We start from the raw sequence: 9612 nt of genomic DNA, 5'->3' as shown, positions 1-9612 counted from the left end.
TTATTTCATATTCGTGTGTGTTTTTGTGATTTATTTAACACTCGAATTGTGAAGTTGTACAGCGTTCCTTGGGGAGGAAATGTCCGATTTACACAGCTATCAATCATCTTATCCCGGCTCTTAGGTTAAGAAGCAGACCTGAACCACACATTTGTTTCAACCTTATTGCAACATTCATTGTATTCTTGGCATGCCTCCATAACGTTACGACTTCATCGAGTAAATTGCTGTGGTTTAGTTACCATTCTGTGCTGAAGAGAGCAGCTGGTAGTGTTTTATTGCCTTTCGATTAGCGTCGGGAATGCAGTCAGCTTTCAGCGTCCCTGCTGGTAGTGCATATTTGTGGATATTTAGTATACCCTCCCTCCCCATCAATTCACTTCCTTACTCTCACTATTAAGGCTCAAGTAGGTAATTACACCTTGGCCAGGTACTGGACAGTACTTAACTGCAGAAAATATTCAGGTAGAAAATACAGTTAGCTATCTGTAACAACTGTAGCTGGAAAGCTCATTTTCTGGCTATGTCACAATTGTTATCACATTAATGTCATCTATAATATTTGGCAAACCCACAATGTTTTTTTTGTTTCCTTTTAGAATGCTTTCACTTATAGTTACGGAGTTAAGAAATGGGTGCCAGGAGTAAGCCAAATGGATCTTGGCTGAACCCAAGCTCTAATGAAAGGTCATCTAGATTTTGGCTCTATTCTCTCCCAACAGATGCTGTCAGACATGCTGAGATTGTTTTTTTTTTAGCATTTTCTGTTTTGCTTCAGATTCCAGCATCCACAGCATTTAGTTTTTATCTTTACATTATTAGTCTTGCTCTAAAAACCCTTGAAAAGTTATAACTTTTAAAGGGTGACACACTTGCACAGTGGTTAGCACTGCTGCTTCACAGCTCCAGGGTCCTGGGTTTGATTCCTGGCTTGGGTCACTGTCTGTGTGGAGTTTGCACATTCTGCTCATGTCTACATGGGTTTCCTCCAGATACTTTGGTTTCTCCCATAGTCCAAAGATGTGCGGGTTAGGTTGATTGGCTATGCTAAGGAATTGCCCCTTAGTGTCTAGGGATGTATAGGTTAGAGGGATTAGTGGGTATAATATGTAGGGAAATGGGGGCAGGGCCTCGGTGGGATTGTGTTTGGTGCAGAGTCGAAGGGCCTCTTTCTGCACTGTAGGGTTCTATGATTTGAATTGTGTAACAAGTTTTGAAAGTGAACAAAATTGATATGTTTTGCTGAACAGCATCACTAGCCCTGAAAAGCTGGTTAAATATTTGTGGAATGTCCAATTTCTCTATTACAATGCAAAAATCACATTTCATTTTTTAAAAATTTATTTATGACATTACTGCTTCTACCTTAACCCCATGTTATTTCACAAACTAAATTTTTAATTTTAAAAAAGGTACTTCTTGGTTTAGTGGCTATGAGAATACTTCAATGTAATTGGCTGCTTACATAAGAAATAGGAGCAGGAGTAGGCCATCCAGCCCTTCGAGCCTGCCCCGCCATTCAATAAGATCATGGCTGATCTGTCGCTGCTCAGTTCCACTTTCCCGCCCTCTCCCCATAACCCTTAATCCCCTCTCCTATCAAAAACCCATCAACCCGCGTCTTAAAAATATTTAGCGAGGCAGCCTCCACCACTTCAACAGGCAGAGAATTCCAGAGATTCACCACCCTTTGAGTGAAGAAGTTCCTCCTCAACTCCGTTCTAAACCGCCCCCCTTTTATCTTGAGGCTGTGCCCCCTAGTCCTACTGTCTTTTTTGAGCGGGAAGAGTCTTTCCACCTCTATCCTATCCATCCCATTCATCATCTTATACGTCTCAATGAGATCTCCCCTCATTCTTCTAAACTCTAACGAGTACAAGCCCAGTTTATTCAGCCTCTCCTCATAGCTCAACCCCCTCAACTCTGGTATCAGCCTAGTAAACCTCCTCTGCACTCCCTCCAAGGCCAAAATATCTTTGCGCAGGTGCGGCGCCCAAAACTGCACCCAGTACTCCAGCTGTGGCCTCACCAATGCCCTATACAGCTGCAGCAAGACCTCCCTACTTTTATATTCAATCCCCCTCGCTATGAAGGCCAGCATCCCATTCGCCTTCCTGACCACCTGCTGCACCTGCAAGCTGGGTTTTTGCGACTCATGCACAAGGACCCCGAGGTCCCTCTGCACCGTCGCCTGCTGCAGTTTTTCGCCCCGTAAGTAATAGTCCTTCCTACCATTCTTCCTACCAAAGTGGACCACCTCACACTTGCCAACATTAAATTCCATTTGCCATTTCCTGGCCCATTCGCCCAGCCTATCTAGATCCTTCTGCAGACTCTCCACACCCTCCGCTCAATTTGCCGTTCCCCCAATCTTGGTGTCATCAGCAAATTTCGACACTCTACACTCGGTTCCCTCCTCCAGATCATCTATATAAATGGTAAAAAGCTGAGGCCCCAGCACCGACCCCTGGGGGACTCCACTAGTCACCATCCGCCAATCCGAATAGCACCCGTTGACCCCCACTCTCTGCCTCCTATTTGACAACCAATCCTCTATCCACGCTAACACCCTACCCCCAACTCCATGTCCCTCGACCTTCTGCAATAACTTCTTGTGAGGCACTTTGTCAAACGCCTTCTGAAAATCTAGAAAGACCACATCCACCGGCTCTCCTCTATCCACTGCCCTAGACACATCCTCATAGAACTCCAGTAAATTTGTCAGACACGACTTCCCTTTAGTGAAACCGTGCTGCGTCTGCTCTATCAAGCAATTCCCTTCAAGATGCCTCGCAATTTCCTCCTTAATGACAGATTCTAACATTTTACCTACCACAGACGTTAAACTAACCGGCCTATAATTCCCCGCCTTTTGCCTGGCACCCTTCTTAAACAACGGCGTAACATTAGCCGTTTTCCAATCATACGGCACTTCCCCGGAATCCAGCGACGTTTGGAAAATAACCACCAAGGCATCCACTATCACCTCCGCCATTTCTTTCAGAACCCTCGGATGCATTCCATCCGGTCCTGGGGACTTGTCCACAATCAGCCCCTCCAGTCTGTCAAGCACCACCTCTCTAGTAACAGTAATGTCATTAAGACCCTCCAGTCCTACCACCTTTCCATCGCTAACACCCGGCAAATTATTCACGTCCTCCTCCGTGAAGACAGAAACAAAAAAGTTATTCAATACCTTAGCCATATCCCCATCCCCTACCACTAGGTCCCCTTTCTCATCCTCTAAAGGACCAACATTCACCCTAGCCAGCCTCTTCCTTTTTATATATTTATAAAAACTCTTGCTATCCTTTTTTATATTAAGCGCTAGCCCAGCTTCATAGTTTCTCCTACCCTTCTTTATCAACTTCTTTGTCAATCTTTGTTGATATTTAAACCTCTCCCAATCCTCTTCTTGCCCACTACTCTTAGCTACTCTAAATTCCTCCGCTTTTAGTTTAACACTTTCCTTCACCTCCTTCGTTATCCACGGCTTATTACCTCTCCTCCTACTATCCTTTTTGACCATCGGAATAAATTTCCGCTGAGCACCAAGAAAGATCTCCTTAAAGATCCTCCACTGCTGCTCAACAGACCCTCCCTCCAACGTGCTCCCCCAGTCCACATTCGCCAATTCTTCTCTCATCCTACCGTACTCCCCTCTATTCAAACAAAGGATGCGTGTCCGGGAACCCACTTTCTCCTCCTCCATCTGCACCAGAAACTCCACCATACAATGATCACTCTCCCCAAGAGGATCCTTCACCACAAGGTCCCTAATTCTACCCGCCTCATTACATAACACCAGATCCAAGATAGCTCGCTCCCTCGTCGGCTCCAACACACACTGTTCGAGGAAACTATCCTGGCAGCATTCCAAGAACTCTTCCTCGAGCCCCCTGCGTCCAACATGGGTCGACCAATCAATATGCAGATTGAAATCCCCCATAACTACGGCCGTCCCATTCCTGCACGCCGCACTTATTTGCGCGTTAACAGCCCGCCCCACTTCCAGATCATTCTTCGGGGGCCTATAGACGACACCCACCAGCGTCTTCCTCCCTTTGCTGTTCCTAATCTCCACCCACAACGATTCCACCCTCTGCTCCTTGGCTCCAATATCATCCCTTGCTACCACCATGATGCTATTCTTAATCAGCAGAGCTACGCCCCCCCCTTTTCCCTCCTGCCTATCCTTCCTAAACACTTGATAGCCCTGTACATTCAGCTCCCAGTCCCTGTCACCCTGCAGCCACGTCTCTGTAATGGCCACTAGATCGTATCCATTTGTGTCGATCTGCGCCACCAGCTCATCCACTTTATTCCGAATGCTTCGTGCATTCAGATAAAGCGCTTTCATCCCAGCCTTCACCTGGACCCTATTTGCCGCAACGCCACCAACTATACTCACGCCCCCTACTCCCTCTATTATTGGGACATCCTCGGCCTCTTCCCTTACCTGTACCCTCTCCTTAACTTTAAGCCTCGTAACATCACCTACCCTCCCATGCTTGATAGCATCATTGTGGTTAGAAAACTGGAGATTCCTTCACTTGCATCATTCTCAATCTAACTTCAGGAAAAGGGAAATCTATGCTACAGAGATTGCTACTTCATTGTGGCCACCTTCTTCAGGGTCAGTATAAAGCATTGTCACATAAGTGCTGTCCAATAAAGCTAACTTATTAAGTCAAATATGATTTGTAATATTTTAACTTTACAATCATACTTCTTGCTAATTAAGTTAATATTTTTAACTATTTTAATTATTTTTCTTTATTTTCGGCCAGGAAGAAAAAAGTTCTAAAATGGCTAAAGTGAAAAATCATTGGTCAAAAGATTAAGGAAAATCCCAAGGCTTTTTATACATGTATAAAGAGCAAGAGGATAGCCACGGAGAGGCTTGGCCCACTCAAGGATAGGGGAGGGAATCAATGCATGAAGTCAGAGAAAATGGGTGAGTTTTCAAATGAGTATATTGCATCAGTATTCGTCAAAGAGAAGGACTTGGTGGATAATGAGTCTGGAAAAGGGTGCGTAGATAGTTTGAGTCATGTTGAGATCAAAAAGAAGGAGGTATTGGGGTTCTTGAGAAACACTAAGGTAGACAATTCCCCAGGGCTTAATGGGATATACCTCAGAATACTGAGAGAGGCAAAGGAGGAAATTGCTGGGGGCTTGAGAGAAATCTTTGTATCCTCACTAGCTACAGGGGAGGTCCCAGAGGATTGGACAATAGCCAATGTTGTTCCTTTGTTTAAGAAGGGTAGCAGAAATAATCCAGGTAATTACACCCTGGTGAGCCTTACGTCAGTGGTAGGGAAATTATTGGAGAGGATTCTTCCAGACAGGATTTACTCCCTCTTGGAAATAAGTGGACATATTAGCAAGATGCAACATGGTTTTGTGAAGGGGAGGCCGTGCCTTACTAACTTGATTGAGTTTTTCGAGCAAGTGACAAAGATGATTGATGAGGGTAGGACAGTGGATATTGTCTACATGGACTTCAGTAAGCCCTTTGACAAGGTCCCTCATGGCAGACTGGTGCAGAAGGTGAAGTCGTGTAGGATCAGAGGCGAGCTGGCAAGGTGGATACAGAACTGGCTTGGTCATAGAAGACAGAGGGTACAATGGAAGGATGCATTTCTGAATGGAGAGCTGGGATAAGTGGCATTCCTCAGAGATCAGTGCTTGGACCTTTGCTGTTTGTAATATATATAAATGATTTGAAGGAAAATGTAACTGATTTGATTAATAAGTTTGCAGATGACAAAAAGATTGGTGGATTTATGGATAGTGAGAAGGACCATCAAATAATACAGCAGGATATAGATCATTTGGAGACTTGGGTGGAGAGATGGCAGTTGGAACTTATTCCAGACAAATGTGAGGTGATGCATTTTGGAAGGTCTAGTACAAGTAGGAAACGTACAGTAAATGGCGGAACCCTTAAGCGTATTGATAGGCAGAGGGATCTGGGTGTACAGGTACACAGGTCATTGAAAGTGGCAATGCAGGTGGAGAAGGTAGTCAAGAAGGCGTATGGCATGCTTGCCTTCATCAGCTGGGGCACTGAGTTTAAAAATTAAAAAAAAAGTCATGTTGCAGCTTTATAGAACCTTAGACTGCACTTGGAATATAGTGTTCATTTCTGGTCACCACACTACCAGAAGGATGTAGAGGCTTTGGAGAGGGTGCAGAAAAGATTTACCAGGATGTTGCCTGGTATGGAGGGCATTAGCTATGAGGAGGGTTTGGATAAACTTGGTTTGTTCTCGCTGGAACGATGGAGGTTGAGGGGATACCTGATAAGAGTTATAGGATTATGAGGGGCATGGACAGAGTGGATAGTCAGAAGATTTTTCCCTGGGTGGAAGAGTCAGTTACTTGAGCGGCGTAGGTTTAAGGTGTGAGAGGCAAGATTTAAAGGAACTTGCTGCCGGGGGTGGTGTTTGAAGCAGATACAAATAATGACTTCTAAGGAGGTGCCTTGACAAATACATGAATAGGATGAGAATAGATGGATATGGCCCCGGAAGGGTAGAGGGCTTTAGTTCAATTGGCAACATGCTACATCGAAGTAATATAGCAACCATCCATCTTGAAAGGCAATGATGTAAGCACTAGTTACTCAATCATGCTGCAATTATCATAAATGGCTGAAGAATCTAATTCAAGAACAACAATCCTGGCCACAAATAGTGTGAATGCAAATTATAGAACCATATAATGAAGCCAGACATACTTTCCTCATTGCTTTCTTGTCTCTCTCAACTCCCTATCTTCCAACACTTTGCATTCCAAGTGCAGATTTGGAGGGCCAAATCTGTGCTGTAATTTTCTTTGTTCTTTATAAGTTTGTGTGCACTCCATAGGTAATCCTATCACAACTATTAAACAGACCAGAAAGTACAAATTTTTTTTAACAGCATTGTGCAACATTGTGAATTTTACAAGAACACAGTGGCATAGTGGTTAGCACTGTTGCCTCACAGTGCCTGGGACTTGGGTTCAATTCCAGCCTCAGGTCACTGTCTGTAACAAATTTGCAAATTCTCTCCATGTCTGCGTGGGTTTTCTCTGGATGCTCCAGTTTCCTCCCACATTCCAAATATGTCCGGGTTAGGTTGATTGGCCATGCTAAATTGACCCTAGTGTTAGGGAGATTAGCAGGGTAAATATATAGGGATATGGGAATAAATAGGGTCTGGGTGGGATTGTGGTTATTGCAGACTTGATGGGCTGAATCCTTCTGTATTGTAGGGATTCTATGATTCTATGATATCCCATTAGTTATTTATTTACCCCTGCTGTCCATCTTTTCCAATGTCTCACTCTCTATACTTCTACAGTTATGGTGAGAGGATGGATGTAGCATTCCAAAGGTGTTCTTGTTCATAGGTTATACATGAGTTTTCCACTTTGTTCAACCAATAAAACTCCGTATCAAAATGATATAGCAACCATCCATCTTGAAAGGCAATGATATAAGCATGAAAGCAATCCAGTTACTCAACCATTCTGCAGTATCATCAATGGCTGAAGAATCTAATTCAGGAACAACAATCCTGACCACAAATGGTGTGAATGCAAATTACAGAACCACATAATGAAGCCAGACATACTTTCCTCATTGCTTTCTTTTATTATCTCTCTCAACCACCTCTCTTCCAACGCTTTGCATTCTGAATGCAACATAGTCCCTCAGTGTAACATCTTTGCCATCAACTGAGAAGATGGTGATAATCTTCTCAGTTGATAGCAAAGATGCTAAAAGTTTTTGATTCCCTCTTGTAAATAGCTTTAAAACTGAGCCAAGTGATCTTGAAGCATCTTCACACAAAAGATCATTGAGAATATGACCACTTTCCCTCTACTACAAATAACTGAGCCATCAAAGGGACCTATGTGTGGAAAAAAGTTGTCAGATTTTCAACTTAAGTTTCCTCGAGTTTTTTTTTGGCATGTGCATCCTCAGTGGTTACCATTGCTGCCTCACAGTGCCAATGACCTGGGTTTGATTCCAGCTTGGGTTACTGTCTGTGTGGAGTCTGCACATTCTCCTCATGTCTGCGTGGGTTTCTTCCAAGTGCTCTGGTTTCCTCCTAAAATCCAAAAGATGTGCTGGTTAGGTGCATTGGCCATTCTAGATGTTCCTTTAGTATACCCGAACAGGCACCAAAGTGTGACAACTAAGGGATTTTCACAGTAACTTCATTGCAGTGTTATTGTAAGCCTACAAGTGACACTAATAAACAAACTTTAAACTTTTTAAAACTCACTTTAATAAAACAGTAAGGAGTAAAGCCCCATGAGGGTTAGTTACAGGATTTCACCTTGTCAAAAGTGAAGAAAAATTTGATGTACGAAATTCCAGCATTTGAAATCTGAATGAAAAATGATGATTTTTCCTTCTGGTGATTCCAGAGTGTATTTTATATCTGGGTCTCATGAGCTGTGTTACTGATTGATTCATCTAAAACTAATCCAAAAGTTTCACGTTCCGTGATGTCACCAGCCTGGTTGAGCTTCAGCCAATTTCCTCTTCACCTTCACTTCGGCAACGGGAACCATCAGCACCAATGTTCAGCTGAAGAGCAGCAGGGAGAGATCTGGTAGAGAAGAAGCTGATGCTAATACTAAAAGCTTTATTTGATCTGAATATCATCAAGGATCTGCTGGAAGTCCTCATCCTCAAATCAACCTTCCAAGCTGAGAATGAGAGCTTTGGCCTCGTCAGCCATTTCAGGACACAGGTTGACCAGACTGGCCAGCTCAAATTTGTGCAATTTTTGCTGGAGCAGCAGACTCCTGACACTGGTGATGCTCTCCCTGTTTTGGAAGCAGCTGAATTTGGCTGTGTAGTTTAATGTTTTCATGAAGACTTCAGAGAGCTCCTGTTCATCCTCTGCAGTCTCGCTCTGTTGCTTCTTGTGCTGCAGCAGCATGTGGATCTCAAAGTTCAACAGGGTCTCCATGCATCAATTTGCTTCTGAAACACCAGCTGGGAAATGTCCTCCTCCATATCCCCAACCCGGGCTTCACTCCAGCAGGCTGCCATTTGGTAACAAGAACTATGTCCTTGTCCACTTAACATTTAGAATTTAGTGTAGGTCTTTGTACTGAGTCAATCTTCATTCATGCCAGCTACAGGCATTCAGGGACATCCAGCAGCATGACCAGACATATGCTTAGGAGACTCCTAATGCTCAATGTCAATTTGCTATTCTTCCAAATGATTAGTTAATTAGTCAAAATGTGGTCACTGCTTTTCCATTCATCAATTAAATCCAAGTTACCTAATAAAGTTCCTAGGTAGTATCTCAGTGGTGTAGATTTCCCCCTTCCTGAAATTAGATTGAATATGAGGCCAAATAACGGAATTTCCACATGTCCAATCACAGTGATGCTATAAGGAATGTTAAGCAGCCAATCACATTGAAGTGTTGTGTAAAATTTGTAGTATAATCTCAGCTATTGAAATTTCAAGCATTGTCAACACATAATCGCATACTTCCTTACACTGACGGTCTGTTCAAACTCATTGCAAGCTATTGTAATGCTATTGCAAAGTTGTTTAAATTGAACTTCACTATCTACAAGTCCTCCATT

The 9612-nt window shown here is 43.4% G+C and overlaps 1 pseudogene; it reads right to left on the bottom strand.

The window, feature by feature from the left end:
- Window positions 1–8699: 8699 nt before the first annotated feature.
- LOC145352260 (DNA-directed RNA polymerase II subunit RPB4 pseudogene) lies at window positions 8700–8978 on the bottom strand (annotated as a pseudogene).
- Between the last annotated feature and the right edge of the window lie 634 nt (window positions 8979–9612).

Source organism: Carcharhinus amblyrhynchos, chromosome 14, assembly GCF_965287045.1.
Source record: "Carcharhinus amblyrhynchos chromosome 14, sCarAmb.v2.hapA, whole genome shotgun sequence".
Classification (NCBI taxonomy): Eukaryota; Metazoa; Chordata; class Chondrichthyes; order Carcharhiniformes; family Carcharhinidae; genus Carcharhinus; species Carcharhinus amblyrhynchos.
This window is presented reverse-complemented; position numbering and strand designations above follow the sequence as displayed.